At 37.5% G+C, this 22,098-nt stretch overlaps 1 protein-coding gene across 6 annotated transcripts in view; it reads left to right on the top strand.

Annotated features, from left to right (window-relative positions):
- The first annotated feature begins 2,435 nt into the window (after positions 1 to 2,435).
- IL13RA2 (interleukin 13 receptor subunit alpha 2) overlaps positions 2,436 to 22,098 on the top strand; it is an 83,247-nt gene continuing 63,584 nt past the window's right edge. For 3 of the 6 annotated variants that reach the window (XM_059883545.1, XM_059883544.1, XM_059883542.1), the window contains exon 1: positions 3,740 to 4,055. The gene's annotated coding sequence lies outside the window, so the exon portion shown is untranslated. 6 annotated transcript variants of the gene reach the window in all.

Raw genomic sequence — 22,098 nt, 5'->3', positions numbered from 1 at the left:
TGCTTTTCTTTTTACAGCTATTTTTAAGGCCTCCTCAAACAGCCATTTTAATTTTTTGCATTTCTTTCTCTTGGGGATGGTCTTGCTCCCTGTCTCCTGTACAATGTCATGAACCCACCTCCATAGTTCTTCAGGAGCTCTGTCTATCAGATCTAATCCCTTGAATCTATTTGTCACTTCCACTGTATAATCATAAGGAATTTGATTTAGGTCACACATGAATGGTCGAGTGGTTTTCCCTACTTTCTTCAATTTAAGTCTGAAGTTGGCATATCTATTCATGATCTGAGCCACAGTCAGCTCCCTGTCTTGTTTTTGCTGACTGTATAGAACTTCTCTATCTTCGGCTGCAAAGAATATAGTCAATCTGATTTTAGTGTTGACCATCTGGTGATGTCCATGTGTAGAGTCTTTTCTTGTGTTGTTGGAAGAGGGTGTTTGCTATCACCAGTCCATTCTCTTGGCAGAGCTCTGTTAGCCTTTGTCCTGCTTCATTTTGTACTCCAAGACCAAATTTGCCTCTTACTCCACGTGTTTCTTAACTTCCTACTTTTGTTTTCCAATCCCCTATGATGAAAAGGACATCTTTGCGGTGTTAGTTCTAGAAGGTCTTGTAGGTCTTCATAGAGCTGTTCAACTTCAGCTTCTTCAGCATTACTGGTTGGGGTATAGACTTGGATTACTGTTATATTGAATGGTTTGCCTTGGAAACAAACAGATCATTCTGTCGTTTTTGAGATTGCATCCAAGTACTGCATTTTGGACTCTTTTGTTGACTGTGATGGCTACTCAATTTCTTCTAAGGGATTCTTGCCCACAGTAGTATATATAATGGTCATCTGAGTTAAATTCACCCATTCCAGTCCATTTTAGTTCTCTGATTCCTTAAATGTTGATGTTCACTCTTGCCATTCCCAGTTTGACCACTTTCAATTTGCCTTGATTCATAGACCTAACATTCCAGGTTCCTATGCAATATTGCTTTTTACAGCATCGGACTTTGCTTCTGTCACCAGTCACATCCTCAATTGGGTATTGTTTTTGCTTTGACTCCATCTCTTCATTCTTTCTGAAGTTATTTCTCCACTGATCTCCAATAGCATACTGGCTACCTACCGACCTGGGCAGTTCATCTTTCAGTGTCCTATCTTGTTGCTTTTTCATACTGTTCTTGGGGTTCTCAAGGCAAGAATACTCAAATAGTTTGCCATTCTCTTCTACAGTGGGCCACATTTTGTCAGAACTCTTCACCATGACCCGTCCATCTTGGGTGGCCCTACATGGCATGGCTTGTAGTTTCATTGAGTTAGACAAGGTTGTGTTCCATGTGACCAGATTGGTTAGTTTTCTGTGATTGTGGTTTTCAGTCTGTCTGCCCTCTAATGGAGAAGGAAAAGAGGCTTATGGAAGCTTCCTAATGGGAGAGAATGACTGAGGGATAAACTGGGTCTTGTTCTGATGGGCGGGATCATGCTCAGTAGATCTTTAATCCAATTTTCTATTGATGGGTGGAGCAGTGTTCCCTCCCTGCTATTTACCTGGGGCCAAACTATGGTGTAGGTAATGAAGATAATGGCGACCTCCTTCAAAAGATCCCATGCATGTACTACTACAGTCCCTGCCCCCAACCCTGCTGCAGGCCACCACCGACCCATGCCTCTTCTGGAGATTCCTGGACACTCCTGGGCAAGTCTGGGTCAGTCTTTTGTGGAGTCACTGCTCCTTTCTCCTGGGTCCTGGTACTCACAAATTTCTGTTTTCTGTACTGAATACTAATTTCCTTGAGGAGAGAGAGACTCTATCTTATGTTTGTATCAAGTACTTAGCTCTTGGTTTTTCAGTAGTAGGTGCTCAATTAATATCTGCTAAATAGAAATAGAAGAATATAGGGATATAGACAACATTAAAAGGCAGTCTGGTTTCTATTCCCAAGTAGAAAATTTTTTGTCATGTGGTCTTGGAAAATGAACTTTTTATTTTCCTCTTCTAGAAGATGGAGTGAATATTTCCTGTTCTTCCTATCTCAGTGGCTTCTTATGAAACTCACATGTAAAAATAAATATGAAATTTAGAGCTATGTATTGCTCTGATGTGTTCATCTTGTTTTTAAAATATAAACTACTTTGGAAGCTTAATAAAAAAATATAAAAGGAAAATGACAGAGGATAAAATGTGAACTGTGCCCTCAAAATTAAAATAAATGCCTTTTAGTGTGTTTTGCTTTAGAATGCTGACACTTTCCTCCAGTTGTTCAAACAAATTGTTTAAATGAACATATTGTAAATGTTACAGGGGTTTTTTTAAAAAAGAGAAAGAAGGAAATATAGACATTGCTTCCCATTTCCAAATGTTTCCTGTAGTCCAAGTGGTGTCAGCATTCCCTTTGTTCTTGTTTTAGTCAATTCTACTTAAAAAGAAATCGTTTAGAGATAAGTGGAAAGCACAAAAGGGAAATCACTGGGACAACTTCACCCATTTAGTTTCAGACTCATTGCCAGAGAATGTGAAGGCTTATAGTCACATGAGAAGGTAAGTCTAAAACTTACCTTTCTAATACTTAACTTTCTATAAATGTTCATTTTCCAAGATCACATGACAAAAAAATTTCTATTTAGTAATAGAAATCAGGCTGCCTTTTAATGATGTCTATATTCCTGTATTCTTCTATTTCCATTTAGCAGATATTAATTGAGCACCTACCACTGAAAAACCAAGAGCTAAATACTTATCATTTCTATTTTGTTAACTAAGGTAACCAAATGCCTTTGGGTGTTTTTGTTGTTGTTGTTGTTTGTTTTTTGAATGTGAGGAAACAAACTACAGGAGTTTAATGAAACCAGAGAGATGTAGCACCTTGGGAGAAAGGAATTTGGTATTAAAATCTCAGGTTTTTAATAGGTAGAGTTCCCAGGAGTACGAAAAAAGTGAGGTTTATGTGGAGTAAGGCTGACCAAGTGTACCTGATCAAAGTTAAGTTTCATGAGCAATCCAGGTGAGATATTTTCTGATTATGCTTTAATCATATGTTTTTTTCTGGGACATTTTAATACTCTTTTCAGCTATCCCAAAACCTCTTATTATCCTCCCACTTCTCAAATCAACCCATGATTGCCTCCATTTTGTTTTCACTTTTCTTGTGTTGTTCTCCTTTACTCCTTTTGCTTCTTACATGTGTGCCCTAAGTGTTTACAGATAATACATATGTGACTGTGTATATGAATATATTTATCTATATAAATGATGAAGTACAACTTGTAACCACTGAATATATGTTTTGAAATAAATAAATGAAAGTAGCATCCAATAATATTTTGCAATTGGATGAATAGTCCTTGTCATTTCTGTTTTCAACGTCATGATTTACATTTTTACAAATTAGTAATTTATTCATTCATTCATCAAGTATTGACAAATTACCTACTATGACCCTGATGCTGGGAATATACTGCTGATCTCACAAAGCTTGCACATTTTACACGAGTATATATATATATATATATAAATAAACCAATAACATAACCTCAGGCAGTGGCGAGTATGGCCAAAAAGTTGATTTGGTTTTTTTAATAAGAAGTTACAATATAATGAAGGAACTAAAACAGTGACTGGCATTGTGATAGTGACTGGCAATCACTTTCTCAGGCTGTGTTGGTGTCTAATTGACATCGGGTGGTGAGGGAAGCACTTTCAGAGGTGGTGACACTTTAGTTATGAATAATAAGCTGGTGTGACGGAGAAGGCGATGGCACCCTGCTCCAGCACTCTTGCCTGGAAAATCCCATGGACGGAGGAGCCTGGTAGGCTCCAGTCCATGGGGTCGCTAAGAGTCAGCACGACTGAGCGTCTTCACTTTCACTTTCCACTTTCATGCATTGAAGAAGGAAATGGCAACCCAATCCAGTATTCTTGCCTGGAGAATCCCAGGGACAGTGGAGCCTGGTGGACTGCCGTCTATGGGGTCGCACAGAGTTGGACAGAACTAAAGCGACTTAGCAGCAGCAGCAGCAGTGACAGAAGAGCATTCCTGACAGAGAAAATAGCACGTTAGTACTGAGGTGGGATGACTGTGAGCTTTCAACTTAATGAGTTAACTGATGTTTGATGCCTTCAATAATATATCAAAATAGAGCATGTCATAGTGCCAATCTGTATACTCACTATCCCTCAGGGATTATTCAACTCATTCATTCATTTAGGACATACTTATTGAGCACATAATGTGTGTTAGGTACTAGTTATAGGCACTTGGTCATCATCAGGAGCAAAACAGACAAAAATACTTGCTGCATAGAGCTTACAGTCTAGAGGAGGGAAACAAGCAATAAATGACAATTCACTAAATGATATTGTATATTAAAAGGAAATGCATGCTTTGAAATATAGAAATAGTAGGTGTGGTGTGTGTGTGTGTGCATGAGTGTGTGTGTGAGTGATTGGTACAGGTTGCAGTTCTAAATAGAGTGGACATAGTGTAGGTCTTATTGAGAAGGAGATGTTTAAGAACCCAAGAGAGTAAGTCAGGTACTGAACCAGACCTTAGAGAGGGATTAGTTATTGTGTAATATATAGGAAGACAGCTTTTAGATTGACAATATCTTCATACACTCCAAAAGTTCAAATTCCAAATATATAACATATGGCAATTAGACCATAAAAATGCATGGGATGCATTATACAGTTCTCTAACTTCACGAAATGGTCTGGAAATGAGGACGAGTATTCAGTGCTAAGCCAAAATATTTCTCTGGTGACATAAGAATTAGGGAGCCAAGAACCACATCACCCACTCCAGATTTCTGGCTTCCTCCCAAGAGTCTAAACATTTGTTTCCTGAGAAATACCACTTGAATAATTTCTTGGCCTCTGGACAGGATATCACAAAGCTAAAACTATATTGCCTTATTTTGTGAGGTTAAATTAGGACTTTTACATTTTTTAAATTTATGTTTTGTGCACTGTGGTTATACAGCTATATTTTGGATGATATTGGCAATTGCTTAATATTATTCTGAGAGCTAAAATCTTAGGTAAGGAGCAGATACTTTAGACTCCATGTAAATTCAAGAGTTTTAGAGTGTAAAACATAAAAAGAGAAACTCAAATCCAGGCAGGCCTTACCAAAATTCTGAAGCAAGGCATTTGCCTAGAGTAACAGAAAATAGGTCATGGGATATAAGAGATGTGTTCTGAGGGGAATGTTGAAGGAACAGTGTTCATCAATTCAGAGAAGAGAGGCCTAATGGATAATTTAATAATTATCTTAAAATATCAGTTACTTAGATGCAGAGGATAGTCAATGGTCTCTTTATTCTTAGATGGTTAAATAAACTTAAGAAAACATGGAAGATTTTTGTTAGACCCTTAAGGAGGAAACTTGATTGTGAAATATTGGAAATGGATCCTGAGGAAAGTTGTGGAATCTTCTCTCTAAAGAGTTTTATAAATAGGAGAAAGTCTCATCTGTCTATGATGGTTTGAGTGTAGCAGCAAGACCTAGTGACTTTAAGGATTCTTCTGTAGTACTACATTTGGTGCTGTAGCTCTTTTGGAATCATGTTGTCTTCAAATAATATTGGAGTGTACTGGCATGATTTGCATTTAAACTATTGGTTAAGTGATTTAAAAAAAATCTTCTGTAAGCAAATTGAGATCTTTAATAGTTTCCTCTCATTTCAAAACATAATGATGGTCTGAATAATATTTCAGTATGTTTCTTTACAGTGTCAGTAATAATTATTTCATTGGTGGTGATTAGTATTAATATCACTCATTAGAAGGAGGGAAAATAATGTAAACTATGCCAGTCCACACAAGTTCTGTTACCTTAAGCATTTTGTAAAACTAAACAGTATTTATTTGAATAATTTCCTTTCCACAGATATCACCAAGAGGTTACCATATTTAATATCTTTTGTTTATAAGTTCATTTGCTTTTAACTCATAGTACTCTTCTTTCATAGGCCTTGTGGAAACAATTCACAAGAAGTGACTGTATCTCAAACATTTTAATTTTCTTAAAATTTATAGTAAAATTGTATAAAGTAAATGTATTTGTAACAAAGCAAATTTTATTTTAAAGAATTTTTGGATAATAATTAGAGCTGAATATGACTTTGTAGGTCATCAAGCTTATTTTACGGTTCAAGAAATGGAGGTCCTGAGAAAATAAATTTGTATCCAATGTAACAATGGTAGAATTAGGGCCAAAACTCAGGCTCCCTAACTCACGGTCTAGTGCTCTTAATACACATCACTAAATCTTTCTTTATTTTGGTGGTTGTTTGGGGACGTCCCATGAGTGTGTGTATGTCTGTGAGTGATAAGAACCTGTAGGTCCACAGAAGTTTGACAGGCTTATGAGAGAGAGAGAATTTAGAAGAACATATTCTTTAAAAATGGAGGACACAGGAAGAGTACCATGGCAGAGGGAGACTCATATAGAAGATATTTCTTATGATTTTAGAAATGACCTTTTTCTTTTGAGTCTCATAATGGGCTAAGGAGGAGAAGGGAGAGATACTGATTTACCATGCAGGGAAATAAAAGAAATTTGCTATCATAGGAATTTGACTCATTAAATATCACAGATGATAGCTAAGAAATTAAATGTGGCATATATTGGCAACAACAAATCTCACCAAGCCTTATGAGAAAGAATGTTCACAGCTATTGAATTTTTTTCTAAGGTGTCCATAGTAAGGGAGCATCTATGTAGCTTGGAATTAGAATCTGTGTCATTAAGTATTTGGATAACATAGCAGATGAAAATTGTCAAATAGTGTGTCACTCTAAAAGACTCATGGTAATGTGGAAGGCCAATGAAAAGAAAAAGCATATGGCCCAAATTTACACACAGTCAAGCTACCTTGTTCTAAATAAAAACTATGTTTGCTGGACCCATCTCAATTTCTCCCTCCCTAGACAACTCAAGTCCTCCTTCATATTTTTCTTGTGTGCCAGAGAGGGTGGGTCAGAGGGAAGATAGGGAATACTTCCAATAATCCAAGGAGAAGATAGTGACATTTCCTGTTTATCATTTATCTCCTATTTCTCATTTAAAACTCCACGCAGACATCATCCCCTCACTGAAACTCACTGCCTGGATTTCCATAGACCCATATGGAAAAAAATGCTTCTGTCTATCAGTTAGTATTTAGTGGACTGCATTCCATTTGTCTTTTCACCTCTCTACCTTTCCTGGACTAGACTATCAGCTTCTTGAGGGAAGGAAATATATCTTTATGCTTTTCTCCTAATTTAGGTTTTTCAGCCTTTAGGAAGAAGTGGAAATGATAGCTGCTTTTTCACACTGGCTTCCTTACAATCCTTTATTCTATCTTTTGGGTCTCAGAGATTCTGTAGCCCACTCTGGCGTATGGAATTGATAAACTAAGGAAGGAATCTGGTTATTGTTATTTAATGTTTGGGAACTTATAATTATCTATGAATGTTATATCTTGAGACACTCTTTGCTACATTTTCTCCAAAAGAGGGGCCTCTTTTGTATCACTAGTGGAACTTAAAAGATTTCTATTAAGCATTTACAGAAAATTGTCCCTCTTACTTAAAAAAAAAAAAAATACAGACAGCTTAGGCATAATTGCCAAGTGTGGGAATGAGGTCTTTGATGGTTTAGCAATTCTTGCTCTCCAATCTCCTTCCATTTTCATATTTTCTTATTATGTTTATCGTCCATCTTCTAGGATTTTTTTTTAATTTTGTTCATATGTGCATCTATATGTATACCTTCATTCCTTACAAATCACTAAAATTAGCAGTCCTAGTCTCTACTTTGCAAAATACTCAAGATAAGAATGAGTCATACTGTGCAAATGTGAAATATTTAACACATACCTGCTTCTTTCCCATATGGGACTTCTAACCCCAATAGGTGGCAAGGGGTAAATCTTGACAAGTAAGTGGACAGATAGAGCTTTGTTTTATTCCACCCCTGCCCAACCTTCTGATCAAAATCTTCTATCACCCAATTCACACATAGGCTTACTGTGTGCCAAGCACATAGTAGATGCTTTATATGTATTCATTTAATTATTTCTACAATTCTGTGAAGGGCTTCCCTGATTGCTCAGTTGGTAAAGAATCAACCTGCAATGCAGGAGACCCCAGTTTGATTCCTGGGTCAGGAAGATCTGCTGGAGAAGGGATAGCCTACCCACTCCAGTATTCTTGGGCTTCCATTGTAGCTCAGCTGGTAAAGAATCCCCCTGCAATGTGGGAGACCTGGATTCGATACCTAGGTTGGGAAGATTCCCCTGGAGAAGGGAAAGGCTACCCACTCCAGTATTCTGGCCTGGAGAATTCCATGGACTACAGTTCATTGGGTCGCAAAGAATTGGACACAACTGGGTGACTTTCACTTTCACAATTCTGCGAAGTGAGACCTATTCCTATCTCCATTTTAAAGATGAGGAAAGTAAGGCATGAAGATGTTTTAGTACATTCTCTAGAGTTACACAACTAGTAAGTAATGGTGCTGAAATTCAAACCCGGGCAGTATGACTCCCAAATTAATGTTCTTAGACACTATACGAAGATCTGAAGCTGTCGTGATTAATTTTCTAGGTATATCTGCATTTCTCTTAGCTAATCTATGTCTTCTTCTAAATGTATGTCACATATATATGCTAGAAAGCAGCTCAGAACCAAGGAAGATGGTATATAATTTGCTCTCAACATTTAAATACATAAGGATTAATGGGAATCTACCAGAGAGATCAGTTGAAACTAGTAGTAACAGAAAGTCAGCACAACAATCCAGTGATACAGAATGAAATATTTTTTAAAAAATATTTTTAACAGCTTCAGTTCAGTTCTGTTCAGTTCAGTCACTCAGTCGTGTCTGACTCTTCGCGACCCCATGAATCGCAGCACGCCAGGCCTCCCTGTCCATCACCAACTCCTGGAGTTCACTCAGACTCACGTCCATCGAGTCAGTAATGCCATCCAGCCATCTCATCCTCTGTCGTCCTCTTCTCCTCTTGCCCCCAATCCCTCCCAGCATCAGAGTCTTTTCCAATGAGTCAATTCTTCGCATGAGGTGGCCAAAGTACTGGAGTTTCAGCTGCAGCATAGTTCCCTCCAAAGAAATCCCAGGGCTGATCTCCTTCAGAATGGACTGATTGGATCTCCTTGCAGTCCAAGGGACTCTCAAGAGTCTTCTCCAACACCACAGTTCAAAAGCATCAATTCTTCGGCACTCAGCCTTCTTCACAGTCCAACTCTCACATCCATACGTGACCACAGGAAAAACCATAGCCTTGACTAGACAGACCTTTGTTGGCAAAGTAATGTCTCTGCTTTTGAATATGCTATCTATGTTGGTCATAACTTTCCTTCCAAGGAGTAAGTGTCTTTTAGTTTCATGGCTACAATCACCATCCGCAGAGACCCTGGAGCCCCAAAAAATAAAGTCTGACACTGTTTCCACTGTTTCCCCATCTATTTCCCATGAAGTGATGGGACTGGATGCCATGATCTTCATTTTCTGAATGTTCAGCTTTAAGCCCACTTTTTCACTCTCCACTTTGACTTTCATCAAGAGGCTTTTTAGTTCCTCTTCACTTTCTGCCATAAGGGTGGTGTCATCTGCATATCTGAGGTTATTGATATTTCTCTCGGCAATCTTGATTCCAGCTTGTGTTTCTTCCAGTCCAGCGTTTCTCATGATGTACTCTGCATAAAAGTTAAATAAGCAGGGTGACAATATACAGCCTTGACGTACTCCTTTTCCTATTTGGAACCAGTCTGTTTTTCCATGTCCAGTTCTCACTGTTGCTTCCTGACCTGCGTACAGATTTCTCAAGAGGCAGGTCAGGTGGTCTGGTATTCCCATCTCTTTCAGAATTTTCCACAGTTTATTGTGATCCACATAGTCAAAGGCTTTGGCATAGTCAATAAAGCAGAAATAGATGTTTTTCTGGAACTCTCTTGCTTTTTCCATGATCCAGCGGATGTTGACAATTTGATCTCTGGTTCCTCTGCCTTTTCTAAAAGCAGCTTGAACATCAGGAAGTTCACGGTTCATGTATTGCTGAAGCCTGGATTGGAGAATTTTGAGCATTACTTTACTAGCATGTGAGATGAGTGCACTAGTGAAGTATAATTGATATGGAAAGAACTGTACATATTTACTGTGTATAATTTGATGAATTTTGAGGATTTTTTTTTAAAGATATCTCTTGAGTCCTGAAATTATGAGTCTTTGAACAACTTTATCTTCAGGGAAATTTTCATTTGTTGCCCCCTAGTTGTCATAAGAGCACAAAAATTTTTCATTGGTCTTCAAACTTAAATAGGAAAGAAGGGAAATGAGGTGTCTAAAAGTAAGAAAGTTTCATATTTTAATGTGATAATGCCACTAGCCAGGGAAGGAAAATTTCTAGAAAAGAGCTTTGTAAGAATGAGTCTTATAAAGTGAGTAAGACTGTGGCTTTTAGAAGCTTAGTGATTAGCAGTGGAGTGTTAATAATGCTGAAACTTTGACTATTTAAAATAGAATAAGTTAAAAGAAAGAGGACTGAATATACTTTTGTACTTGAGAATAAAGGGCATACAGATTAAAACCAGTGAACATCATTTAGTTTATCTGCTGATATTAGATAGTTGTTTCAATCACCTTGCAATTGTGTAGTAATTCTCTAGAATGACCCATGCCTCAACCTGCTACACAATCCAAAAATATGATCACCAGACAGTCTCATTCTCAGTCTCAGAACTTTAAGGACCACATATATATCATTAATGCTTCCCAGGTGGCTCAGCGGTAAAGAATCCACCTGCCAATGCAGGAGACATGGGTCTAATCTCTGGTCAGGGAAGATCCCCTGGAGAAGGAAATAGCAACTTACTCCAGGATTCTTGCCTGGGAAATCCCATGGACTGAGGAGCCTGGTGGGCTATAGTCCATGGAGTTGCAAAAGATTGGACACAACTTAATAACTAAAACAACAGCCATGTATCATTAACTCTAGTTCTGACATCTCCCCTATACTCTAGACTTGTGTATCCAACTGTCCACTCTGTATCTTCATTGGAAGTTTAATGAACAGCTCAAACTTACCATGTCCAAAATTGAATTCTTCATACCTATGCCTAGCCTGCTCCTCCCCTAGTGTGCCTCCTTTCAGTAAATGGCATCACCGTTTACCTAATTGCTTAGATTAGAATCCTTGGTATCATTTTAGATTACCCATTCACTCATATACCCCACATCTAATCTTTTAGAAGATCACACCAGACCTACCTTCAAAATATATTCAGAATATGGCACTTTCCACCATCATAGTATAAACTTCCATTATCTCTTGGCTAGAAAATTACTAGAAAACTATTTCCTTTTCCAGTTTATTATCTTTTCAGCAGCTGGAATTATATCAACGATACAAGTAATTTCGTATACTCCCTGATGAAAACCTTTCAGTGACTCCCATCTCTCTCAGAACAAAAGCCAAAGTCTAAAATGGCCTAGAAGGCACCACACAAACTGCACCTCTACCTCTCTGACCTTTCCTCTTCTTACTTTCTTCCTTGCTTACTCTGCTCCCAACCCACAAACACAGTCCCTCATTAGGGCCATTGTACTTGTTGTTCCATCTGTCTGAAACACTCTTTACTGTTATCTTCATGACTCCCTCCACCTTTTTATTCAGATCCTTCCTCAGAGAGGCCTTCCTAATCATCCTTTCTAAAAAAAACCTTGTTCCCTCACTCCACCCATCACTATTTAGCCTCTTAACCTGCCTCTTGTGTTTTGTATGGCATTTATCATTCAGTTCAGTTCAGTTCAGTCGCTCAGTCGTGTCCGACTCTTTGCGACCCCATGAATCATAGCATGCCAGGCCTCCCTGTCCATCACCAACTCCTGGAGTTCACTCAAACTCACGTCCATCGAGTCGGTGATGCCATCCAGCCATCTCATCCTCTGTCGTCCCCTTCTCCTCCTCCTCCCAACCCCTCCCAGCATCAGAGTCTTTTCCAATGAGTAACTCTTTGCATGAGGTGGCCAAAGTACTGGAGTTTCAGCTTTAGCATCATTCCTTCCAAAGAAATCCCAGGGCTGATCTCCTTCAGAATGGACTGGTTGGATCTCCTTGCAGTCCAAGGGACTCTCAAGAGTCTTCTCCAACACCACAGTTCAAAAGCATCAATTCTTCGGCACTCAACTTTCTTCACAGTCCAACTCTCACATCCATACCTAACCTATTTTTGCTTGTTTGTTTTATGGTTTATCTCTAACAGTGGAATATAAGTTCAGTGAGGGCAGGAATTTGTTCATTCATTGTTGTATACAGCTTATCTAACACAGAACTCAGTGTTTGCCAAATAAATGAGTGACTGAATGAATGAATGGTGGTAACCTAAGGAGACGGAGAAGGCAATGGCAACCCAATCCAGTACTCTTGCCTGGAAAATCCCATGGACGGAGGAGCCTGGTAGGCTGCAGTCCATTGGGTCGCAAAGAGTTGGACACAACTGAGCGACTTCACTTTCACTTTTCACTTTCATGCATTGGAGAAGGAAATGGCAATCCACTCCAGTGTTCTTGCCTGGAGAATCCCAGGGATGGAGGAGCCTGATGGGTTGCCGTCTATGGGGCCACACAGAGTCGGACACAACTGAAGCGACTTAGCAGCAGCAGCAGCAGCAACCTAAGGAGAAAGTAGGTCACAGTCTGAGGAAAGAAATGAAGCACTTCTTCAAAGATATGCTGGCAATCTAAAATATAATTCACAAGATCATCTCAATATTAGTTAAAATAATCCAGCTGTTCTGTTTTCAAGCAATATAACCACTTTGAAGCCAACTGTTAAATATGCAATAAATATGAACCATAAAACCTGTAGTTTTCTTCTAAATGAAATGCAAAGATTAATAGGTGAAATGGTTTTGAAACCCAGTTTAGGAATTGTTTAAGCATTTTAAAACCCCTGTGCCAGTATTAGAATGACAACTTGAGGAAATTAATATTTATTGATCTTTATTTTTTCTAAAATATGCTGTGCCCTGGCTGTAGGAATTTTCTGCTGGTTGTCTGGTCTCCAGCTGGGACTTAACTTCCTAACTTTATTGAGACTCAATCCAAGGATACACATGTGTATACTCTGGTTTCCTGTTAGTAGTTCATTAACAAGTTCATCGTGTGTTTATTCCCGTCTTAGCATTATCAAGAGACAAATCCGGAAAGGTCATGATTTTACGGTAAAATTCTATATGATTATTTCTCTGAACTCTTGATTGATGAACTATTTCTATTATAGTACATTTAGATGTAAAAGGGGATAAGTGGAAGAGTTGTTTTGTAACTTGTATTCTTAGGAAAATATTTTAGGTAGAAAAGACTCATCTGGAGAATAGTCTGTTTTAATGAATTTATGGAAAAGGGGCTTTACCATGTTTCATCAGTTATTTTCAAAAGATTCAAGTAAATTAAACAGTATTTAATATTAAATAGCAGTATGATACAGTGGAAACTGATTCTTATACCAGCTGTTTCTAACTAAATGGCTTTGATAGGTCATCTCTGTATTCAGGGCTTTGGTTTACTTGGCTGTAAAAAAGAGGGTGTTAGACTATGATTTTTAGATTAGTTTCAGCATTTCAGCAGTGTCTCTTACCATGATACTTTCTTACCTTTGAAAATAGGAATATCAGTTTTCATGATATGATTAATAAAAATGTTATCTTGATAATTGTTGAATCTAGATAATGGGTACATGCAGTTTCATTATATTATTTCTACTTTTATTTATCTTTCAATATTCTTAAACAATAGCAAATTTAGAAATTGAAAAAATGCCTGATAGCAGATAATATACTATGTTCAAACTAATATTGTGAAGTCTATTTCATGTCTGTGTTTTTCCTCTTATCATTCCAGGGCACTTTTTTTTTTAATTTATACATTCTTTGATTTTTAGATAGAAGATACCTTTGTGCAGATACCTTTGGGAAGAGTAACACATTAAGTAATAGCAATTGTATTTTGAAAAACTGAAGTATTGTTGATTTACAATATTGTGTTAGTTTCAGGTGTACAGCATAATGACTCTTTTTTTCTATAGGTTATTACAAGATAAAGGTTATAAAGTCCTGTGCTATACAGTAAATCCTTATTGTTTATCTATTTTATGTATAGTAGTTTGTATCTGTTAATGCCATACCCCGAATTTGTCTCTCCCTCCCTTCTCCTCTTTCATAACCATAAATTTGTTTTCTATGTCTGTGAGTCTATTTCTGTTTTGTGCATAGATTCATTTGTATTATTTTCCAGATTCTACATATAAGTGATTTCATATAGTGTTTGTCTATCTCTAAGTTACTTCACTAAGCATAATACTCTTTAGATCCATCTATGTTTCTGCAAATGGCATTATTTCATTCTTTTTCTATGGCTAATATTCCATTGTTTACACATACCACATCTTCTTAAGCCAATCCTTTGTTGATGGGCACTTGGCTTGCTTCCATGTGTTGGCTATTATAAATAGTGCAGGTGTGAATTCAATTGTACTTTAATGAGGATTTATCCCTATGTTATTTAGGGTTACACAGTAAGTTGTGATAATCAAGAGACCTTGAAATATTATGGCTCAAGCAACAGACCAAAGGTGGGCATGCAGCACTGCTGCAGGAGATCATCCAAGCCTGAGGGTCCTTCTGTCTGTTGCCTGGCTGTCTCCTAGAATGGTGACTTTGTCTATGTGGTCAAATTGGCTTCCATTATCATGTCTGTGCTATAGCCTACTGGTTTAGTGAGGAGAGAGAAAGAAGTGGACAAGAGTTTTTTTGTCAAAATATGACCAAAGGTCACACACATCACTGCTGCTTGCATATCATTGTCTAAATTTCTCTCATACCTAACTGCAAAGGAGTATGGAAATGTAGTCTCTGGCTCAGAAGCCTTGGACACAGATACAGCTCATAAGATTCCATTACTAACAGGAAGAACATGAAAATGGATGCTGACAAACAGTCTTTGCTACAGTTTATCAAACAACATTATCTTGATAAGTTTCCTGAAAGACCTAGGCCTTTGCAAATAGTGGCCTGTGACTCAAGCTGGAATCAAGATTGCTGGGAGAAATATTAATAACCTCAGATACACAGATGGCACCACCCTTATGGCAGAAAGTGAAGAAGAACTAAAGAGCCTCTTGATGAAAAAAAAAGAAAAGAAAGTAAAAAAGGAGAGTGAAAAAGTTGGCTTAAAGCTCAACATTCAGAAAACTAAGATCATGGCATCCGGTCCTATCACTTCGTGGGAAATAGATGGGGAAATAGTGGAAACAGTGGTTGACACCACTTTGGGGGGCTCTAAAATCACTGTGGATGGTGACTGCAGCCATGAAATTAAAAGACGCTTACTCCTTGGAAGGAAAGTTATGACCAACCTAGACAGCGTATTAAAAAGCAGAGACATTACTTTGTCCACAAAGGTCCGTCTAGTCAAGGCTATGGTTTTTCCAATAGTCATGTATGGATGTGAGAGTTGGACTGTGAAGAAGGCTGAGCACCGAAGAATTGATGCTTTTGAACTGTGGTGTTGAAGAAGACTCTTGAGAGTCCCTTGGACTGCAAGGAGATCCAACCAGTCCATTCTGAAGGAGATCAGTCCTGGGTGTTCATTGGAAGGACTGATGCTGAAACTGAAGCTCCGATACTTTGGCCACCTGATGTGAAGAACTGACTCATTGGAAAAGACCCTGATGCTGAGAAAGATTGAGAGCAGGAGGAGAAGGGGATGGCAGAGGATGAGATGGTTGGATGGCATCACCGACTCAATGGACATGGGGTTGGGTAGACTCTGGGAGTTGATGATGGACAGGGAGGCCTGGCGTGCTGCGGTTCATGGGGTCACAAAGAGTTGGACATGACTGAGTGACTGAACTGAACTGAACTGATGACTCATACAGAAATGGTTAAAAAGACAGTTGACTTGTTTGTAGTACTTTCTAACATGAACTGATTATTCAGTCTCAGATTCTCTGACCCCAACTGATATCCTACCATTCAATTCAATGCTGATGCTATCTGTAGTTAGCAAAGACCCCACAGGTTAAGAGGTCAATCCCTCAAGACTGTCCCCACTTCAGATGCCAGTCAAAAGTCCCAGTACTTCTGATCAACCAGCTGTAAATTCAGGAAGTCCTAATGACTCATTTTAGGTTTGATAGTTCATTAGAATGACTCAAGGAACTTTGGAAAACACTATATTGTCTATTAATGGTTTATTATAAGAGCAGCCAAGTGGGAGACATGTAAAAGGGCAAGGTATTCGTAGGGGTAGGGGTACTTCAGTTCATGGAGCTTTTATTCTCTCTCCAAGTGTGTCAACTTCCTTGTATCTTGATGTGCTCACCAACCTTGAAACTCTCCATGCCAAGTTGTTTAGGAGTTTTTATCAAAGACTCATTAGTTAGGCATAACTGACTAAATCTTTGGTGATGGAACTCAACTTCCAGCCCCCTCTCATCTCCCAGGAGCTCAGGTAGTGGGGATGATAGTTCCAACCTCTAATCTCAAGGTTGGTTCCTCTGACAACCAACCCTCATTTTGAGCTAAGTTGGGGCTCACCAATCATCACCTCATTAGCATAAGCTTAAGTTTGGCTGAAAGGTGATTATTAAAAATACAGAAGACATTCCTTTCACTCAGAAATTCCAAGAGTCTTAGGAAATTTGTGCCAGGAACTGGGGACAAAGAGCAAATATATAAGGAGCATCAGTCTCCTACCTACTTGCTCACTCCTCTACTCCCCGCCCCCAGTCTCTTCTTAAAGACACTCACCTTTTCCACAACACTCATAGAATGAGAACTCATAGAATGAGTTCTTTCCTCTTAGCTTCTTTTGCTGCCTATGATTCTGTCATAGTTTACTGTTCTTATCACACAGAACTATAATTATCAAGTTTCTAGTTTCTATTCCTCTAACTAGAATATGAGCTACATGAGATAGTATCTAACTCACATTTGTACCCTAAATATCTAGAGCAGTACTTGGCACATCATTGCTCTATGGACCATTGAATAAAGGTGAGTGAATGGAAAACAGAATCTTGTACTACTGAGCTTTGACAGTCTATGTGTCTGTGCTTAAGTGTGTTTGGTGTTATTCTGGGGACTGCATCATGATAGTGCTAATTGTATTTCCTAGCTTTTGCAGATTTCCTGAGAATCTTAGCTCTGGTATCTTGCTTTGAATCTGTGGTAGTCTGTAGAGGAATTCAGAGTTCATAAATGAATAATAGCTGGTTTTAGAGTATTAAAAACTGGATTCAGAGGAATGCAGGCAGTCTAGATGCTGTCTGTCTCACAGAGTATGTTCTTTATAGCACACTGCTTTTCTGTAGACATGTCAACTTTACCAAATAACTTTTCAAGTCAGTTTTCTGGGGTGTTATGATTTTTTTTTAATCCCCACAGAACCTGAGAAGTTTGACATTTGCCTGAAAGTTTAAAAACTTTTCTCAAATTCAAAGAATTTTTTTTTAAAAAGTGTGTGTGTTTGTACATATAAACTATTCAATGGTTATTTTAATTATTTTTAAATACTTATTTTTCTTGTTCGTGCTTATTTAACGTCTTTTAGCATTACGAAGAAAATAATACTATGACACATTAAATAATGTCTTTGCTAATTGCCTCATTTTATCAAAAGTTTAAGAATTCCTTTTTCCTGTTTTGGTGGGAGTTGCAGAACTTTACACAATGAAAGAGATATCATGACCCCTGCCAGTCAGCTACTTTAGCTGCTGAGGTATCAGGAAGAATCCCAGCAGTAGTTTTATAGGAAAAGCATTGGACTAGTTGTGAGGTCTACCCATTTTATTTTTCTTGAATGTTTGATTTCTGGAAATAATTTAACCTATTGAAACTTGAATGATATTCATTTTTAAAACTGAAATATTATCTACTTAACTATCTCAGGGTACTAATGGATAAAATAAGGTAATAAATATGTTAAATATTCATGAGTCTGAGCAAACTCTGGGAGATAGTGAAGGACAGGAAAGCCTGGTATGCTGCAGTCCATAGAGTTGCGAAGAGTTGAACTCAACTTAGTGACTGAACAACAACAAAAAATACGTTCCTGCTAAAGAGCTCATGGATAGTACTTGTCTCTCCTAGTGATATCAGCCTACAAAGGCTCAGTTCTGACATACTCTTGACCCAATAAGAACCATTCTGTTTTAACAGGTGGAGGTTTGGAAAAAGCCTAATGTATGCTATGCCTCTGAAATTGATCTGGGCCCCTGGGACACTTTGTAAGCTCAGGCTTTAGATTTTCTCTCTTACCCCACCATCTGCTACTGGCCGTTTAATTGGACTTTGGTTCCGATCTGAAGTTCAGTTCTTTTTCTGTGTCTCTGTTGAAATTGGGACCCAGGCCTAAATCTTTGGCCTAGTTTTTGCTGACCACTTTTCAGGGACTGACTGTTGACTGCAGAATCATTTGTATCATCTTGCCTGATTCTCTCAGAAGAATGACCTTATCCCAACTGTTCTTAGAAACTTCCCTGCTCTGAGGCTTTGACGTACCTTTTCATTTCATGTCCCTTGGGTTACACTGACCCTGGCCTTCATCAAATGTGGGTTTATACTCTTTTTTGGTTTTGGTATAGACTAACTTTCAGCTAGTGGGGGACTGCTCCAACTAGTTTTGTCCCACTTCCTTTCTCTACACCAATTAGGCTTATTCCCAAATTCTTTAATTATTTTTTTAGGAATCGCAACATGCTTTGTATCTGGGTCAGAGTAATGAGTGCTAAAGTATAAGCATACAAAGTATCACTGGCAACTTCTATTGATGTCACTAGAAAGCCATCAAGTAGGACTTTTAGTATGTTAAAATGAGTTGTCTTTTTAGTGTCTTTCCCTTCACACTAAAGGGCAAAGCTAAGCCTATGCTTTCACTGACTAAGCTATCAAATCAAAGTAGAAATTCAAATCTAATTAACTTTAATTTCTGAGGCATGGTGCATTATTGTTTCCAACTTCATTTTATCAACTATACAGTCAGCCCTCCAGATATGGGTATTCTGCATCCACAGATAAGGAGGGCCAGTTATACTATACCATTTTATATAAGGGACTTGAACATCCATGGATTTTGGTATCCGTGTCGGGATCATGGGACTAATCCCCCATGGGCACCAAGGTATGACATTTAATTTATGGTTTTGTCAACAAAAACACACAGTGTGAGAGCTGTGAGTCAAGTTTTATTTCAGGCAAAATGAGGACTATAGCCTGAGAGACAGCACCTCAGATAGCTCTGAGAAACTGCTCCAAAGAGGTAGAGGGGAAGGTCTAAAATATGTGATTTTGATGAAGGGGAAGTACATGCAATCAAGCACATATTTTTTGCAAAAGTTTCTGCTAGTCTCTTGTAGGTGACTGCTAGTCACGATAAACAGGTGTCACCATGAATGATTTTAGTGCTTTTCTAGATATGAGGAGATGCAAGAATTGGGCTCATAAAATCAGCTCCTAAAAATATCTATCTGAAGACCTGTCCTGCCAATTTTTCCCAGAACACATGGTGCCTCATTTCTGCTCTCTGCCCTGAGCTCCTTTCAGGTGTTGTTGAAAGTCAGCAGCTGTAGCAGCACATGATTTAATCCTTGTAGAGGTAGATGGCAAGTGCCAATTTGTAGCTGACAGTTTGCCTGTCTATAAATAAATGTACTGTGTTATTCCAAGATATTATTATACTATTTCTTTAATTGTACCTCTCCATTATATTACATAGTATAATAAAATATTTGCAAGAGCCAGAGGATTTGGGGGATACAGGAAGCTTGAAAACTTCCTAGAGAGTTTTTTTTTTTTTTAAGTAGAGACTAAATTAATTAATTGTAATTGTGATCACAGGGAAAGTAAAGAAGATTTTGAATCTAGGTCTCTATTTCCTTATCATCTCGTCAGCAAATTCTGATTATAAAATTCCTCATGTAGGCCTGATAAGTAATTTCTGACAAAAGAGCCAAACTAGCTGACATCTGAAAAGCAAATACCAAATTCCCTGAACAATTCTGTTTCTTTCCATCTTCAACTTCAATTTAAGAGGAAGCATTAACTATGCAAATGAATAAAGAAGGAAAAAAACTTAGGTAAAACACATGTAGTAATGGAGTCAAGACTATAATCCATGGTACCTTCTTCAGTCAGACTCTTTGCTTTTTATTTGTTTATTCATATATTTAATGTAAAATATATCTTTGTTATCGGAGAGAAGTTATCAATTCTGAACCTGTGTTCCAAAGCAAAAAAGATACTTTTTAATCCATTGGAATATTAGATGGTATATAGACTGAATCCAATCTCAGTTCATTCCTATTTTGGAATAAATCACTGTCACCACTTCAGCTACTTTCGAAAAACATCAAAAGTATCCAAGCTTCTTATAGTTTTGCATAGTTCCTGGTCATGGAGATAAAATCAGAAATGGATTAAAAACTGTGGAGACTTGAAAGATGAGGGCCAACTTGATGGTGATCTGAGTTTCTTAGTTTTATCTGGGCTAACATAAAATCTTGTTTGGTTATGTAAAGGGATATTTTATAAACTTTCAATGGGAAAAATATACATGACACTTACTGAGTTTTAATTACAACACCAGGAATTTTAGAAATCAGGGAAAACCTTAGTCATCATCTAGTTCTAACTGCTAATTTTACATATGAGAAACTGACTGTTTCTTAGGGGGAAATGCAGAGGCAATTTTTGCTTGGAATTGCAAGTTAAACTAGATGAATTTTGAGGTTCCATTCAATAAATTTTTTGAAACTGAGGCCAAAGAAGTTAAAGAAATTGCCCAAAGTCACCTGGCTGACGGTGGGAAGGAGAGTCTAAAGTTGAATCCAGGTTTCCTGATTCCTTGTCCACTTATGATACTTTTCATACTTAAAGATATGTGAAACTCAACACAGTAAAGTACTTTATAGATAGTGCACTCTGAGGAAACAACATAGTCCTGGCAATAACATACTTACCTTTAATCACTTACTTATCTTTTAGTTTCCAATGTGGTGAGTCACATAGTAAAATAACATTGGCATACTGCAATGCCATATCAGGAACTAATTAAAAGGGAAAGAAAATCATTCAGATGAACTTTGTGATTTCCTCTGAATCTTTTGACAAATATAACCTTGAATGCTGACCTGTTTAAATTCACATATTCTCATGACAGTACATTTGGTGGATAAGGCAGAGCTCCTCCTCCATAAAAACTTTAGTTCTAAGGTCATTTAAAATCCGTTAAGCTAAGAAACTGTTCATTGAGACAGATTTCAGTGACATTGCAGAAGAATTCAGTTATAACTGGACACATTATTCACTTGTAGTAAGTCTGGAACTTAAATTTGAGGGAGGGAGTTTGGGAATTAGAGGTAAGCTATTTTGAATAATTTTTTGTTTTACTTTATTCACTTCTTTTAAAAGGGGCTCATAATTCTTTTTTGTGGCAAAAAGTTGACTTGACAATATTAATCTGGGAAAATATTGTAATATTTTGCATGAAGTTAACTAATAGGTGATGGATAATCAGAGTAAATAACACTGGATTTTAATTTTTATTATTCTCATCTTATTAGCTTTTATTTTCTATAAAAAAATCATACCTTTTATAAGCAAACCTGGTCCATTAGAAATGGTAAAGATAGTTTCATTTTAAAGTTAAGAGGTTTTCTGAGAGTTCTGTGTGATTTTTTTTTTTCTATAAATGTGAATTTTCCACTTCACTGTAACTTTTCTCTCTTAACCTTAGAAATAACCATAGAGCTCCTTTAAAATGAATGATTTCTTTTATATGACAGTTTGATTTAATATATGGAGCATGCATACCTCTATATATGATGATTTTATTTATTTGAATATTATGGTTATGTATATAGTAAGTTATTAAAATAAAATTTCTGATTTTCACTGTTTTTGCTCTGAAGTCAACTAGCATTTTATGCATCTGACGTCGTCTTCCTTTGAAAGAATATATAGTTAACACTTAAATGTGACTATCACTTTTATACCTTGCACTTATTTTGGGTGCTTCCAGATTATCTTTCTTTTTTGAATATG

Source organism: Bos taurus, chromosome X (genome assembly GCF_002263795.3).
Source record: "Bos taurus isolate L1 Dominette 01449 registration number 42190680 breed Hereford chromosome X, ARS-UCD2.0, whole genome shotgun sequence".
In the NCBI taxonomy this organism is placed as follows: domain Eukaryota; kingdom Metazoa; phylum Chordata; class Mammalia; order Artiodactyla; family Bovidae; genus Bos; species Bos taurus.
This window is presented reverse-complemented; position numbering and strand designations above follow the sequence as displayed.